The sequence below is a fragment of the Natator depressus genome, chromosome 3 (assembly GCF_965152275.1).
Source record: "Natator depressus isolate rNatDep1 chromosome 3, rNatDep2.hap1, whole genome shotgun sequence".
Classification (NCBI taxonomy): domain Eukaryota; kingdom Metazoa; phylum Chordata; order Testudines; family Cheloniidae; genus Natator; species Natator depressus.
The window spans coordinates 152487633-152503881 of record NC_134236.1 but is presented as its reverse complement, the minus strand read 5'-3'; the positions used below and the strand labels follow the sequence as shown (position 1 = coordinate 152503881).

General features: G+C 42.7%; 1 protein-coding gene across 1 annotated transcript in view; it reads left to right on the top strand.

The window, feature by feature from the left end:
* KCNK5 (potassium two pore domain channel subfamily K member 5) overlaps nt 1-16249 on the top strand; it is a 60458-nt gene that overhangs the window by 34206 nt on the left and 10003 nt on the right. The window lies entirely within an intron of this gene.

The window sequence follows — 16249 nt, the reverse complement described above, 5'->3', positions numbered from 1 at the left end:
TCACTGGTGGTGTCAGCAGACAATGAACATGATAGACAAGGCCAACCAGGATCGACCCCTAAGAATACGGAGGCAAAGAGGTTCGATCTTTTTGGTAGAAAGAGTTATTCTGTGGCCAACCATCAGGTCCTATTTGGTCACTATGATTTTAACATCTGGCAATCCATGGCCAAGTTCGCAGAGTTGCTGCCTGAGGAGCCCAAGAAGGAATTCCTGGCTATTCTGGAGGAGGGCAGAGCAGTAGGGCAGCCCTCCAAGCAGCTCAGATGCGGTGGACTCTGTGGCCCGGTCTATGGCTTCAGCCATTTCAATGAGGCGGACATCCTGGTTGCAGTCGTCAGGCTTGTCAGCAGAGGTCCAGCAATCCATCCAGGATCTCCCCTATCTCCCTGTAGTGGAGATCCGATCCAACTCTGGTAATGGAAGGTGTGCTGTTCATGAACCCACGACCCATTGTCTCCCTGATTTCAGATGCGTCCGACCTCGGGTGGGGAGCACATCTCAGTGTACTGCAGACTCAGGGATTATGGTCATGGGAGGAGCTCGTGTTACATATAAATGTCAGAGAACTCAGAGCCATCTGCCTGGTTTGCGGAGTCTTCCTTCCCCACCTGTCCGGTTGGGTAGTGCAGGTGTTGACAGATAACACAGCCTCCATGTTCTGAGTCAACAGGCAGGGGGGAGTTCGTTAGTTGGCTCTGTGTCAAGAAGCCTTCCATCTATGGGACTTCTGCATTAAGCATGCAATCCACCTGGTAGCCTCGCACCTCCCCAGCATCCGGAACACGCCTTAGCAGGTCCTTCTTCTCTCACCATGAGTGGTCCCTTTATTGGGAGGTCATCAGGATGCTCTTTCAGAAGTGGGGAGCTCCCCGAGTGGACCTGTTCGCCGCCAGAGAACAGAAATTGTCATCAGTTCTGCTCTTTACAAGGTCTAGGCAGAGGCTCGCTTTCCGATGCCTTTCTCCTGTTGTGGTTGGAAGACCTGATGTATGCCTTCCCACCAACTCCGCTCATCAGTAAGGTTCTCTTGAAGATCAAGAGGGACAAGGTGCGGGTCATTATGATTGCACCAAGTTTCGTCAGCATGCTCATGGACCTGGCCATAGCGGACCCATGGCCACTTCCCTAGCTGCCCAGACCTACTCTTGCAGGATCGCGGTCAGCTATTGCACCCGAAGCTCACCTCTCTCCACCTCATGCCTTGGATGCTGCGAGGCTGAACGTAGAAGAACAAGCCTGCACTAGTCAGGTCCAGCAGAAAGCCCTCCACCAGAGTGACTTACCTGGCAAAGTGGAAGCATTTTCTCTTGCTGGGTGTCAGAGGGGAATATTTCCCCGACCCAGACATCCTTGCAGTTCATCCTGGATTACCTGCTTCACTTGAAGCACCAGGGCCTCACCTTTTCCTCGATCAAGGTGCACCTGGCAACCATATCTGCCTTCCATCCCTGCGTCCAAGGTAGATCTGTATTCTCACATGGGTCCTGGAAGGCTTTAAAAGACTCTTTCCGCCCATCCAGGGCCCGGTTCCCCAGTGGGACCGTAACCTGGTCCTCTCCAGGCTCACGGGTCCACCCTTTCGACCTATGGCTTCTTGTTCCCTCTCCCACCTGTCGTGGAAGGTTGCATTCCTTGTAGCCATTACTGAGGTGAGGTGAGTCTCCGAGATTAAAGCCCTCACTTCGGAGCCCCCGTATACGGTGTTTTACAAGGACAAGGTTCAGCTGCGGTCCCGTACGGCCTTCCTGCCAAAGGTGGTTTCGTGCTTCCATGTCAACCAGGATATCTTCCTCCCAGTGTTCTGTCTAAAGCCTCACACAACCAACGAGGTGAGACGCCTGCACACTCTAGATGTCAGACGTGTCCTGGCTTTCTACTTGGAGCACACCAAGCCCTTCCGCAGATTGACTCAGCTCTTTATTGCCGTCGCTGACAGGATTGAAGGGCCTTCCGGTGTCCTCCGAGGGTTTCAGACTGGATCACCACCTGCATCTGCACTTGTAACAAGTTGGCGCAGGCTGTGACTCCACCAGTTGTGAAGGCTCACTCTACCAGGGCTCAGGTGTTTTCGGCTATTTTCCTGGCGCATGTCCCTATCCAGGACGTCTGCAGGGCCACAATGTGGTCTTCAGTACACATGTTCACCACACGTTACGCCATTATCCAGCAGGCCAGAGATGATGCTGGATTTGGCAGAGCTGTGTTGCAATTGACACGTCCATGAACTCCTGCCCAAACTCCAGGTACTGCTTGGGAGTCATCTACAATGGAACGGACATGAGCAATCACTCAAAGAAGAAAAAACGATTACTAACCTTTTGTAGCTGCTGTTCTTCGAGATGTGTCGTCATGTCCATTCCATGACCCACCCTTCTTCCCCTCTGTCAGAGTTCTGTCAAGAAGGAGTTGGGGTGGGAGCTGGCCACTCCGGAGGTTGCCAGAGCTAGTCCCCTACAGATACCACTGAGAGAAAAATTTCTAGCACTGGTGCATGTGGCGAGCACACGCACCTACAATGAAATGGACATGAGCAACACATCTCGAAGAACAGCAGTTATGAAAGGTTAGTAACCATGTTTTCTGTCACTGTATTAAGTGTCTACACTATAACAGCAGCAAAGCATCTGTGCCACTGTAGCGCTTGTAGTGTAGACCTACCCTGAGTGTCCCCATGTAAATGTGCTCGTGGTAAAAATTTCAAAAGCACTTCAGTTCCTAAATCCCATAAAGTCAATGGAATCTAGGAACTTTTTGAAAATGTTATCTCTCTGAGTAACTGCCTAGAAATCTATCCTACCTTTGCAGAGGTGCAGAAGGGAAAGACTTACTTATCTAGTGGTTTTTTCTACTCCGATTTGCTACCATTCTGTTTCCAGAATTTCTTAAATAGGTCTTATTTTCCTCCTCCTAGGTGCTGTTGACAATATTTTTCTCTTTAGACCAGGGGTGGGCAAACTATGGCCCGCGGGCCGTTTTAAGCCGGCCAGCAGGAGTCTGGGGCTTGCCCAGCTCTGGCGCTCCGGCCTGGGTCGGGGGCTGCACCACGCGGCTTAGCCCCATTCCGGCGCTCCAGCCAGAGCTCAGGGTTAAGGGCCGCACCACGCAGCTCCCAGAAGCTGCAGCATGGCCCCACTCCGGCTCCTATGCACGCCAATGGCCCCTCCGGTGCTCCAATGGGAGCTGCAGGGGTGGTGCCGGCGGATGGGGCAGTGTGCACAGCCACCTGGCGGCGCCTCTGCATAGGAGCTGGAGAAAGGACATGCCACTGCTTCTGGGAACCGCTTGAGGTAAGTGCCACTCGGAGCCTGCACCCCTGAGCCTCTTCAAGGATGATCTGTAACTTATTAAACAGAAATGGCTAGTATTGGTCAGAGTCAAAGAAGTAACAAAAGTTTTCTTCAAATACAATGATGTAGAACTGAAAGGAGGTTCCTTTCCCATGTTTTCTGCTTGTTGTCTATAGACCATGCAGTAAGGTCTAAAGTTCAGTGGAGATGCAAATAGCAGTGTCTGTATGAGATTGATGCTGAACCCCTTTCAATAACTTTACTGGGGCTAGTGCTCATGTAGTCAGAGGCTGCAGGATGGAATCCTGGACAACTGACTCACATCTGTGTCTCCCTTAGCCCAGTTATGATATGTATCATAGTGGTTTTGGGCACCCAGAATAGATACTCTTGAAGATCAAAGCCTTGTCAGTTGTTGCTCATCCCCCTTAGTTGTTCTTCATACCTGTACAAAGACCTGAAACTAACTTCCCCTAGGCCACAATAACATTAATGTTTGTGTTGCAAGAGCATTGCTTTTTTTTTCTTTTAATCCCCTGTTCTAGATAACCATGTTGTTTTTTGTTTTGGAACTAAACATGGCCTTCTTCAAGGCAAGGAGTGGGTGGTACAGTAATTGAGGCAAGAATATTTTTGCCATATCATAATTAGGTTTCTTAGTATTTTACATGCTTTGCTATGTTTGTCATCTTGGTCTTCATGTATTTATGCTAGAACAATCTGTTCTGTGTTTTCTTTTCTGGCTAATCAGTGAATTTGGAAGAACCTCCAGCACTGATCCTTAGCCTCCCCTCCTCATCTATGCTATATTGCTTTCTTTGGAACCTAACTGGTTCTAAAGTCCTGTGCAGTGCAAGCTGGTTAGGTGTTCTCTTCCTTCTTCAAAATTAGCCAGTCTGCTGATAAAGCAGTATTGCAAGGAGTAGAAATGGCAAAGGAAAGGAAGAAAAATCCCCATGCTGGTTTCTAAAAACCCAAAGTTGAATTCTGAAGATACCGAGCAATTAATTAATAGACTTAGGCTGTAAAAACAGCAGCAAAATAGTCTGGCCTGCCATCTCCCAAATCGTATCTTGTTGTCCTTTTTCAAAAGCAATATGCAAAGCAGCAACCTGGCATGCATTATTTACTTGTATGCTTCAAATATCAGGCTCAGAGGCAGGGACATCTCTGTATGAAGCTGGAGGCTCTATATGTGCTGGAGGCTCTCTATGAGGTAAGGAGAAATTTGCTCAGTTTAAGTCTTGGTTGTGGACAGAGTAAAGTTAGGAGCGATAAGTATAAGTAGCATAACTTGGATCTTCCAAATATCTATGTGCAGAGCTGCACTGTTGCATAATTAGCATGAAAAGCTGAGAAACTGACTGGGCAAATGGAAAAGGAGCAGCTTTTTAGCTTAACCACTTACCGGTGTTAGGTACCATGGAGCCAAAGATCTTTGTTTTTATTTTTTAATCTTATTTGATAACTAAATTGCATATGACTTGTCTAAGGGCTCATTAAAGCTTCATGTTCTTCCTGTAAAGATAACTCTGGTTTGTTTAAAAGAATTGCTAGCGTAGCTAGCAGCAGTTGGCGCTCATCTTGTTAAAACTTTTTCACGTCATGTTGACTTGACCCCTGTTTCGAGAAGACATTCCCCTTCTTCTGAGGATTGAGGAAAACTGAGCAGGTCACGTGCACACTTCAGAATTGTACATTAAAATGTTGACACACCCACTACTAGATTATTTTTGATGCATCCCAAAGTAAAGCCTGTTAGTGTTCCACTGTAGTACACGAAGCTATACATTGAATAGGACTGGGAAAAGAGCAGTTGAAACTTAGTTAACTTTGCTTTTGGCCTGCTGTGGGAATCTGTTAAGATAAAAAAATCAGTTAAAACAATAGTTGAAATGATTGTTGCTAGCTGATACTATTTAATCAGCCTTTTATTAAAGGCAGTATATGACTACAAAAGAGACCATACACATATTTTTTATGTGTAAATGTGTTATCTGGGAGTGTAAACAGTGTAGCTAACACCTGTTCTTTGCGATTTTTTTTTTCCCCCATACTGAGGGAGGAGGAACTCTCTCTCCAGTGATATTAAATATGTGTTACTAATTAGTTATTCAGGTATTATTGACTATGGTCTTATTAGGCTTATTCTTATTTGCAGTTTTCAACACCTAATTCCTATACCTTGATGACATCTGATTATTTGAAATACATTGCAGCCTCTGCATGCAAATTTCAACAGTTTGTTACTGGTTTTGGCCCCCTTGTGTCATAAACTATTCAAAGCGATTATCATGTGGTGCTGCTAGATGGGATTCTGCTAATGTTCTGCTTGGGAAGAATCAAACTGCTACAGAAATTCTAGGATATGCAGAGAACCTTGAAATTTGGAGTGCTGGGATTAGATGCCTGGGAGGAGACACCTCTCAAAGCATCTTCTCTGAGGGTCTGTTTACAACACGCTCGGTTGAGCAGGAATTGAATTTGTGCAGCCAACGGCTGTCTCTTATTTAAAATCTGGAATTTATTTCTCACTTGCTTTATCACTCGCCATCCTTCCCTCGTGCAGGTGCAAATGAATGCTGCTGCTGACTCATATCCTGGAGGCTTTGCCCCACACGTCTCCTATCAACTACATGCTACATAGATCATAAATGACAGTTAAGTTTTCATAGATTTGTAAGGCACCAGAGTGTTGCCTGTTAGCTTGAGACAATGTGATTAACCTGTCTTATTTTTCTTTCTACAAAAAAAGGTCACACACCATTCCCACAAAAGCAAACTAGGAAATCCAGGACTCTCCTAAAAAATTTTTTTTCTCATCTGGCATGGCTGTTATCCTGATGAACATCAAAATCATATTCCAGCCCCAGATAATGCTGAGAGAGAGGGGAAATGAAAGGTCAACCATCCTAAGTCCTGTTGATTTCCAGAATCCCATAGACACTTTATCAAGTGCCTGAGGCTTCCTGAACGGCTCACTTGCTTGGCTGTGCACACTGACCCTGGTCATGTGCCAGCGTGTTTCAAGCAGCTGAGGATTGAGGGGCTAAGTGAACAATCAGGATGATGCTGTCATTATGTCTGAGACGGAAAACTGGGATGGGCAATAACCAAAAGTGTGTGCTTTCCTGCTGATTTTAGATCCATTTGGAAGGAGCCGTTGTCCTATGTTCCTGAGAATTCGTACATTACACACATACCATGAACAACTTGCCTCATACCAAATGACTGGGAGAAATATACAAAAGTAGAAGGAGAGACTTAAAAGGATGCAGCTGTTTTGTACACTGCTACACGTGCTTTGGTTCCTTCCTTTGCAGTTTTTTCAGCTGTCCCTGAAGTCATGAGCTATAACCTCCCCCTTCACCACCATTCCTGCATTTTTGCTACACAGGCCTTCTGTTGTAACCTTTTGTATTCTCTCCATTTCTTGACCATATTACTGGACCCATGCCACTTTGGTTTTTTGGCTAGCAGAAGCAAGGATGGTGGCAAGCAAAGGGTACCTTACGGCAGAGTGGTTATTTTCAGAAATAAGGGGAAAAGTATAAAATTGAGCCGCTTTAGGCAGACATGAGAGGGGAAAACTTGTGTAGAAATAAATTTTTAATGTCTAAGTTTACACTTTGATAAGGCCACTAATCAGATAATCACCTTCTCTTCCACCCCTGGCCCAAGAGTGTTTACAGATGAGAATATTTATTTTACCCTGTATACTGTATCAGGTCACAGTACATAAAAGGGCTCTGTTGGCTTTAAATCCTTTTTTGTAGTACTGCAGGTCACATAGCAAAGGCTAGATTGTGAGAGTTCATAAAATGAAACTTTCATTGCTAAAAATTAACACAACAATCTCTGTCTGCTACAGACAAGTGGGGAATACTGTCCGCTAGTACTGATACACTCAAGGTTTGTTGAAATCTTCAGACTTTAACTCCATCATATGTAATGTGCCTAAACTCATTCACACCAACTGTGAATCTCCCAGAAGAAGATTGCCTTAGTGAATAACTGAACCTGTGAATCAGTTTCTTCTTTAATATTGCAAAGGTCACGGTATTATTATATTCAAGCTACTGAATGTATAAACTCTGATTATTTTCAGGGCCAAACACTTATTTCTTTACTAGCATACAAAGGGCTTTGCATCCTTCTAATATTGTCTCTTGGTTTCTGGGCTTACCCATGTTCAATAGCTGCGCAGGTTTAATACTAAGTGTGGCTTTAAACCAATGTAGTTCAAATTGTGCAAAATCTTGTGCCAACACTCTTATTTCTGTTTAATTTAGGTTAATAATCTGGTTTATATTGATTTTATTTTAACTCAATTCCATAAATAATGCCTAGAGTTAATCTGATGCAACTCTGAATATAGACTAGGCCTCTGTCTCTAGGTGGCTGAATATGGAGATAATGCAACATGAATTGCTTTCACCTCCTTTGCCCTACATGTTGGGATTGGATCTCTTATTTTCTTGGGAATGTACATATGCTCACCTGCATTAATATAGGACTTTCTAGAGGGGTCTGAGTAAGCGCTTTCCAAGTAAGTTTATTTTATTTTTTTGCCCCCTCTGAATATAACTCCCTCCACCATAGTCTGCTCCATTATTACCATTGCAGCCCACTTCAGGTTCTTTCTACATGAATGCTTTTACTACAGAGACCTTCCTGACAACCAGGGACAAAAAAGAGGGATGGAAGTTCTCTTTCAGTAGGTACAGGTGGAGACTTCTCTCCCCTTGGCCTGAGCCATTGCTACCCTATGGATGCATACGTACAAGCATATCTAGCCCTGGGACTCTTTCCTTTCACGTTTATTGACTTGATCTCCCTTCCCCTCTTGAAATGGGATGTAAGTAAAATCAAAGATGTGACTGTGGTGCCGATTGCCTGAGGATTAGTTGTCTTCTGCTATTTCACTCTGTTGCTGCTGGATTCCGTTAAAATAAAAGCTGCTGAAAGAGGAATAGCAGTGTGAAGTTTCATCTGATTATAAATGCAAACCCTATGCTTCTGGACATTTTATTGTAATTGGCTAAATTGTTGGTGGTGCATGTACCTGTGATTAGATAACTGATCCATAGTGTTTTCTATCTTTAAATTTACGTTCAAGTCTCTGGATATAGGCATGAAAAATGAGATCTCAGTTAAAATCTGAGGTACAGCAAGTAATGAAAAGAAACATGAGCAGGTTATGGGAATTCAGAGCTTTTTGGTGACGTGGGCGAGTAAATATTAACTGAGTCTGCTGTAGAGGAGCCAAATACTAAGTGCGTATTATGTAGAAGGTAGTTGATCAGGAAAAGGATTTGCTGTTCACTCCGGCGCTTTTCATCAGTAAAACTTTTGTCATTCGTGTGTGTGTGTGTGTGGGTGTGTGTGTTTTAACACCTCTGAACAAAAAAAGTTTTGCCAATGAAGTTCCAGTGTCGACAAAGCCTAACGTATCTATGGTTATTCAGTGTTGGGGTCAGAGCAGGGGACAGAGCAAAGGGCTACTGACAGGGAACAGCAACTACTGGTTTAACCAATGGAGTATGCTCTCAAATACAGGATTCAGTACTGACCACTGTTGCATATAGAGGAAATATGGTGCTGCCATGGTGAGAGTATAAAGAAAGCTGACTGCGCTGATTCTAGGCTTAAAAGATTCGGTTAGTCCGACCCTCTCTGACTAAAGAGAATTATTTCATATTAGGACAAGATCATTGTTCCCACTGCGGGGTTTTAAAATGCCATGAAAGTGAGAAACTGGGAAACTTGGAGAACTGTTTTGTTCAATGAGCGCAACATACAAGAAATTGCAGGTTAAGAGCCACTGAATCTAATGGGTAAATGTAGGAAAGGATGTGCAGAGATTATCTATGCAACTACCACTGGCTTATGTGATCACATCTGCCCAGCATGACTTGGATAATGACTTGACTGGGTTTATGGGAAGAGATGAAATGCAGCTAATCTAAAGGGGGACCTAGTCTTTGGGCCAAGTGGTTTCTTGCTGTCCTTTATAGGCAGAAATAAAGTGCCTGTTGGGCAGGGTGAACTATTCTGGCTTGTAGCATCCCTGTAGTTACCTACCATATTCAGCTCTCCCACCTAGCTAATGCTCCAGAAATCTGTACATCATAATGTACATCTCATTCTTCTGCCTTATCTGGGCAGATTAAAGTTTTGAATGCACTGACTTATCTTCAGATAATGCTGTGCTAGTTACAGCCATAACACGCCAATTAAAGAACTTACCTGGATGGGAGATGAGCCAGAAAATCACTGCAGGTGTCTAAACAAGGAGACTGTGTGTGAGACCAATGTCAATTTTTTTTCTCCCTTGTGAGGAGAGCTGTATTGTGGATTTTTTTCCCTAATGTATGTGCAATCAGACTTTCATAAAATAAAGTGTCCATTTGCTCCTGAATGGTATTCTGTGGTTGTACAGGCCTGCTGTGTTGCAAAATTGACTACATTTGTTTAACAAAGATGCATCTTATTGCTGTGGATATGACCATAACTATGTTACATGTTTGGTTTGTTTAAAAAGAAGGAAGGAAAAAAAAAAAAAGCCACGGACCTTGTACAGGTTTATTTGCATAGACAAAATGTAAAAGTCTGTTGTTTTTTAAAGTTTAAAAACTAGGGCTAAAGTGGCATGCCTTTTGTATATCTGGCTACAGTATGGCTCACTGCTGTTCACACAGGCAGGGCCCAACTGTTTAATAGTTGTAATTTAACATGGTCAGGTGCTTTTTAATTAATAGCATAGACAAGCGCTGTGGGGAGGGGGGGAGGTGTTTCTGTGGCCAAGCTTGCTTGTCATTCTACGGTTGTATTCTTCATCCAAGCCCCCACCATTCTCTTGCTCTTTTCTCAGAGGGCTGGGTGCATGCTCACCTTTGTCTCCTTTTCACTGACCCAGAAGTCTTCTCCACAATACCATTTTTATTCAAATTTCTGACCACTGCACTAAGAGCAGGTCTGGCAACAGTTGAGACAGACCCGCCGTAAAGACCTGCTCTGAGCATAATCTGACAGCCTGAAAGTTGAAATGTAGATGGCTTGTTTTCAGTGGCGCTCTCATCTTTGCTAGCACTGGAGCTGTGCTGATATTGCAGTAGCAGTAAATGTGAAGGGAAAATGCGGGTGTCGGCACAGCCAAAGTATATGTGCATATGGTTTGGTTGTGTAAGAAGGCTGAGCCTTTCCAAACATTCTTGTTTTGCTCTCCGAGTTTTCTTTTCCCCTCCTTTCCATACTAGCAGAAAAGGAAGATGTCAGGAGAGAGATTCATCTATCCTTTTTTCTTTTTTTCTCACCCTTTTATCTTCCTGAAAACTAATTTGTCTTTTTAAAAATATGTATGTTTTTGTTCTTGTTTGCAATCATATCCTTATTTTGATGGACAATCTAAGTGGCACATTAGCATGGATAACCTCCTGTATATGCAGCCTTGGGCAGAGGGGAGAAAGTTATTGGACTGGCACTTTGACCTTTGAGGTAAATCCTCAGTCAAGTCAGTCATTAATAGTTAACAGTTAAGATGTCACTGAAGGAAACCTGAGGCTGCATTGGAGCATTATTTTATCTTGGGGAAGTACCTTGGAAAGAGAGAGAACTTTGTCACCTTGATTATGTTGGAATGATCTTTTGCCTTCTAGTTCGTATTCCAGTTGATATCATTGAAAGATGTATTAGTTTCTTCCCTTTCTTGGATTCCATTTCTAGAATCCCTGTTTATGTTCAGTAATAACTCCAAGAGTCTAGGAAATTATATACTTGAGTGGGGAATGGCAAAGTTGGCGATGTCTTTGACACAATCTATTTGAATTCAAAAAGATTTTAGCAGCCTAACAAACTTCTGTACAAAAAGTGTATTTGCTGTTTAATGCTATTAGTGTCAGCCTGAATTATCTGCTGATGTCAAAAAGACATAATTGTGTCAAAAAAGTCAAGAAGTTGCACTCTGCTTAGAAAACTGCTACATATATTTCCCTCTGCACCAAAATTAACTTATTTTTCATCTCTTGTGTTTTTATTTCATGCTGGTATGATCAAACACATGGCATGCGATTCAAGGCTGCACGTTTTTCCTACTGAGGAACCTTAATCAAGTAATAGTTTTGATCCCTATCAATAGTAATAGTTTTGGTCCCTACCAAGAAACTTGTGCTGTTTAAGGGACGTTACTTCTATACGAAGTGGGGGAGGGAAGAAAGGCATGCTTTATCTTCTGCTCCTACAGCTGGGTTGTATATGTTGAATGTGCCTCGTGGCACACAGGCTTATTACAGCCAAAAGGTACTAAGACAAGAATGAAAGCGGAGACCGTCAGGCAAGACTGCAGCTCATAGATAATTGCATGTCACTGTGGACAAGAGGGAGTTGTAGCTTTGGCAGGGGGGAAGTCTATTAATCTAAATTTTGAAGTGTTTACACAGCATTGAGAAGATTGTTGGCCCTGTGTCTGTCTTAGGACATTAATTGAATCATTGTGAAGGGCACTAAGCCAGGTGTGAGCTTCTCTTCCATTCTAGCTGCCTTCTTCCTCTTGAGCTGTGTCTCCCTCACATGACTAAAACCACCGCCACTTGCAGATAGTGCTCTTAACTGCTTTCACAGACTGGTAAACAGAGCTCCTTAGCTCAAGTGGAGGGTGCAGTAATGTGGTATGATATAATGGCCCAATGTCAATGAAGACTGAAATTTCAACATGTAGGATTTAGTGTGTATTTTGAGGTCAATTGTCTTGTGAGGAATTAAACTAATCCAGTATGTTTTGGAGAATGGGATGTAATTGGAGAGTGAATGGTATTAGACCAACATCTAGTGCAGTTTTAATAGACATCTCCTTCTCCAGGTGATGGATGAAGTTCAGGCATCCATGCAGAGTTCCCTGTATCTGTCACCTTGGACACAACTGATTTGTGAGGTTTTGAAGCTGTCTGCAGTCCCTAGCAAGAGTTGATGAAGTCCATTTTGGAATGGCTCCATTCATTTCCTCCCTCCCACTCCCGCCCCAAAAAAAGGAGAGATCAGAGGGTTGTGTAAGCAATTGTTCATCTGTTCCAAGAGTTTCCTCATTTTGGGATTTCACCGAGGTTTTGTCTACACAGAGAAAGCACACGTGTTGAACTGAAACTCGTACCTTTGTATGTAGGTATGGACATTCGCTGATCTTGGTGCAAGAGGCAAGAGTAGCTTATTTCAGTTTATCTTAAACCTATTCCCAACTGACTTAAACTAAACAGAAAAGCCATTCTTGCATCAAAGAAGTGTCCACACACGCAGTTTAACTACATCAGTTTAAACTGACATCTTAGTTTATACCAGTGCAACTTTCTCATGTAGGCCTTAGTTTTCTCATTTCCTTCCTGCTCAACATGCATAGGAGGAGTGTATGGGCTGTCAGCTGGCATTCGACTCTGTATTTCTAATTTGTTTGACCTGACTGGCTGCTGCAATTGAAAGACTTAGGCCATGTCTATAGTATGGGCTACAGCAGCTTAACTGTGGCACCGTAACGCAAATGCTTCCTACAATGACAGAACAGGTTTTTCTATCACTGTAGGAACTCCAGCCTCAGTAACTAGGTTAATGGAAGCATTCTTCCATCAACCTTGCTGTGTCTATAACACCTGCCCTTTCTAGGGGCACTTGTGGCTTCAACAAATCTGCCTACGGCAGCACCCATCTTTGTGGTTTCTATCAACTGATAAGAGTCCTCAGCAGGCCAGCCCTGTTTTCTACCTGCGCCTCTAGCTATAGCCTTTAGCCTACAACAAATATTGTACACAATCTTGCATGCTTGTCAGACTTCCCCAGTAGAGAGATCTGTAGTCCTATTCCTTCATCCAGACTCCAAAGCTCCCTTCTTTTTATCTCTAAATGGGCTCCAATAGTGAAATGCATTTTAATTTTTTTTTAATTGTGTTTCTCCACCACATACCCAGTAAATTCACTCTGAGGACAATGTTGTTGCAGGAAGGGTAGTTGTATGTATTAGGGCTCAAAATTAAATAACCTGGGTTTTATTATATTTATTTAATTAGTTCTGCGTGTTTATTAATTGGGTTTGGGTCTCTGTGCTAAGTACAGTATCACACACACCGACCTGCATGGGGTTGGCCAGTGTAAGGGGAACACACAGCATAAAATGTATTGTCTCTGACCCTAGAAGAGATCATTTCTCTGTGCTTAGATTAGACTAGCCTACATTAAAAGTGCCTGGAGTGCAACCGGAGAAGTCCTAAATTGCATTTTGAATTGCAGAGTAAGGACTAACTAATCAGTTATGGATTTCTATTAAGGGCTTGTCTTCACTAGAGTTTTGAATTAATTGAGATAATTGATTGCCAATTAAAAGGTAAAGAACAAACATTTATAGCCAGGATCAAATGTGTGGGGAGTATGCATGCCAGCTTTTACAAATGTGTTAACTACCTCAAATTAATTGCAATCAAAAGTCTAGTGAAGACCTATCCTAAGGCCATATCTACACTACCACTTTCGTCGGTATAATTTATGTTGCTCAGGGAGCATGAAAAAACACATCCTGAGTGACATAAGTTACACCAACAGAAGTGCCGGTGCGGAGAGCACTGTGTCGACAGGAGAGCTCTCTCCCGTCGGCACAGAGTGGTTACACAAGTGATCTTACGGCAGCGCAGCTACACTGGTACAGCTATGCTCCTGTAAGCTCGCTAGTGTAGACAGGGCAGAAGAGTGAACTGGGTAACCAACCATTTCTAGTGAGGAAGGTTCAAGTATATATCACAACTGTGGTCAGATGCATTATTATTTATTTATTTAAAACCTTGTAAACTTCTATACACATTATCTGTGGCCACTGGGCTTAGGTGTTGTTTCTAGTGCAACCTCCCTGTGATTCAGTTTGGGAAACGCTGGTCTAGGCTAAAATACCTCCAAAGATCATCCCCACAAATGTGAGGATTCTTCATGAGCCTTCAGTGCCCTCTAGGCCTGAGCTGATGATTTGCTAGCTCTGAAAAACAAAAATATTGACCCTTCCCACCGCAAAATGTTATTTAAAAAAAAAAACATTTAGCATTCAAATGAGCTCAGTTAATACAAAGACATGTTATGAGAAAGAAAGCTGAATGAGAAGCAGGGCTGATTCAAGAAACTAGAGGCCGGATAGCATGAAATAACTTGGAAAAGTTAAGCAAAGGAAAACAAACCAAAAGGAGCCCAGTTTTGTACTGGCTCATCAGCCTTTGCCAGGGACAGCAGGTGAAGTAGCACTTGCCTGTGCTTTTTTGTGTTTGCATTTGTGTAGCTTGGCCAGAGGATTCCATTAGGCCCTGTTCATGTCCAAGCTATTCTAGGCCTTGTAACAATGTTTGAAAGTTTTAAAATTTGATTGACTGACTGACTTTTGAAGAATATGTCCCCACTAAACCATATTCAGTAGCTGTGCTAGACACCAGCTGACTACTACTTCACCAATATAATGTGGGAGTTAGCGCATGAGCTGTGTGGAGTCATGTAACTCTAGCCATAGCTTATTCCCAAGTAACCTGTTTAAACACTGCTGCAGTTTTGCAAAACTCTACTTGTGGGGAGAAAAGTTTTAATAGGCAAGAACATTTTCATTAATGGATTGGGGAAATCTGAGGAACTGTCCCAGATTGAGGTGTCATTAGAGGAGATTTTGGAATAAATTGATAAATTTAATAGTAATAAGTCACCAGGACCAGGTGGTATTCACCAAGAGTTCTGAAGGAACTCAAATGTGAAAATGCAGAACTACTAACTGTGGTATGTAACCTGTCATTTAAAACAGATTTTGTACCAGATGACTGGAGGATAGCTAATGTGATGTCAATTATTAAAAAAGGCTCCAGAGGCAATCCCAGTAAATACAGTCCAGTACACCTAACTTCATTACCAGGCAAATTGGTTGAAACTATAGTAAAGAACAGACTTATCAGACACATAGATGAACACGATTTGTTGGGAAAGAGTCAACATGGTTTTTGTAAAGGGAAATCATGCCTCACCAATCTACTAGAATTTGTTGAGGGGTCAACAAGCATGTGCACAAGGATAATCAAGTGGATATAGTGTACTTAGATTTTCAGAAAGCATTTGGCAAGGTCCCTCACCAAAGGCTCTTAAGCAAAGTAAGCTGTCGTGGGATAAGAGAGAAGGTCCTCTCATGGATTAGTAACTGGTTAAAAGACAGGAAACAAAGGTTCGGAATAAATGGTCAGTTTTCAAAATGGGGAGAGAGAAATAGTGGTGTCCCCCAGTGCAAAGTAATGCACATTGGAAAACATAATCCCAACTATACATATAAAATGATGGGGTCTAAATTAACTGTTACCACTCAAGAAAGATCTTGGAGTCATTGTAAATAGTTCTCTGAAAACATCCACTCAATGTGCAGCGGTAGTCAAAAAAGCGAACAGAATGTTAGGAATTAGTAAAGGGATAGATAATAATACAGAAAATATTACATTCCCTCTATATAAATCCATGGTATGCCCGCACCTTGAATACTGTGTGCAGTTCTGGTCGTCCCATCTCAAAAAAGATATATTGGAATTGGAGAAGGTACAGAAAAAGGCAACAAAAATGATTAGGGGTAAAGAACAGCTTCCATCTGAGGAAAGATTAATAAGATTAGGACTCTTCAACTTGGAAAAGGAATGACTAAGGGGGGATAGGATAGAGGTCTTAAAAAAAAAAACATGACTGGTGTAGAGAAAGTGAATAAGGAAGTGTTATTTACTCTGCATAACAGAAGAACTATGGGTCACCCAATGAAATTAATAGGCAGGAGACTTAAACAAAAGGAAGTATTTCTTCACACAAAACACAGTCAACCTGTGAAACTCTTTGCCAGAGGATGTTGTGAAAGCCAAGATTATAACAGGGCTCAAAAAAGAACTAGATAAGTTCACGGAGGATAGATCTATCAATGGCTATTAGCCAGG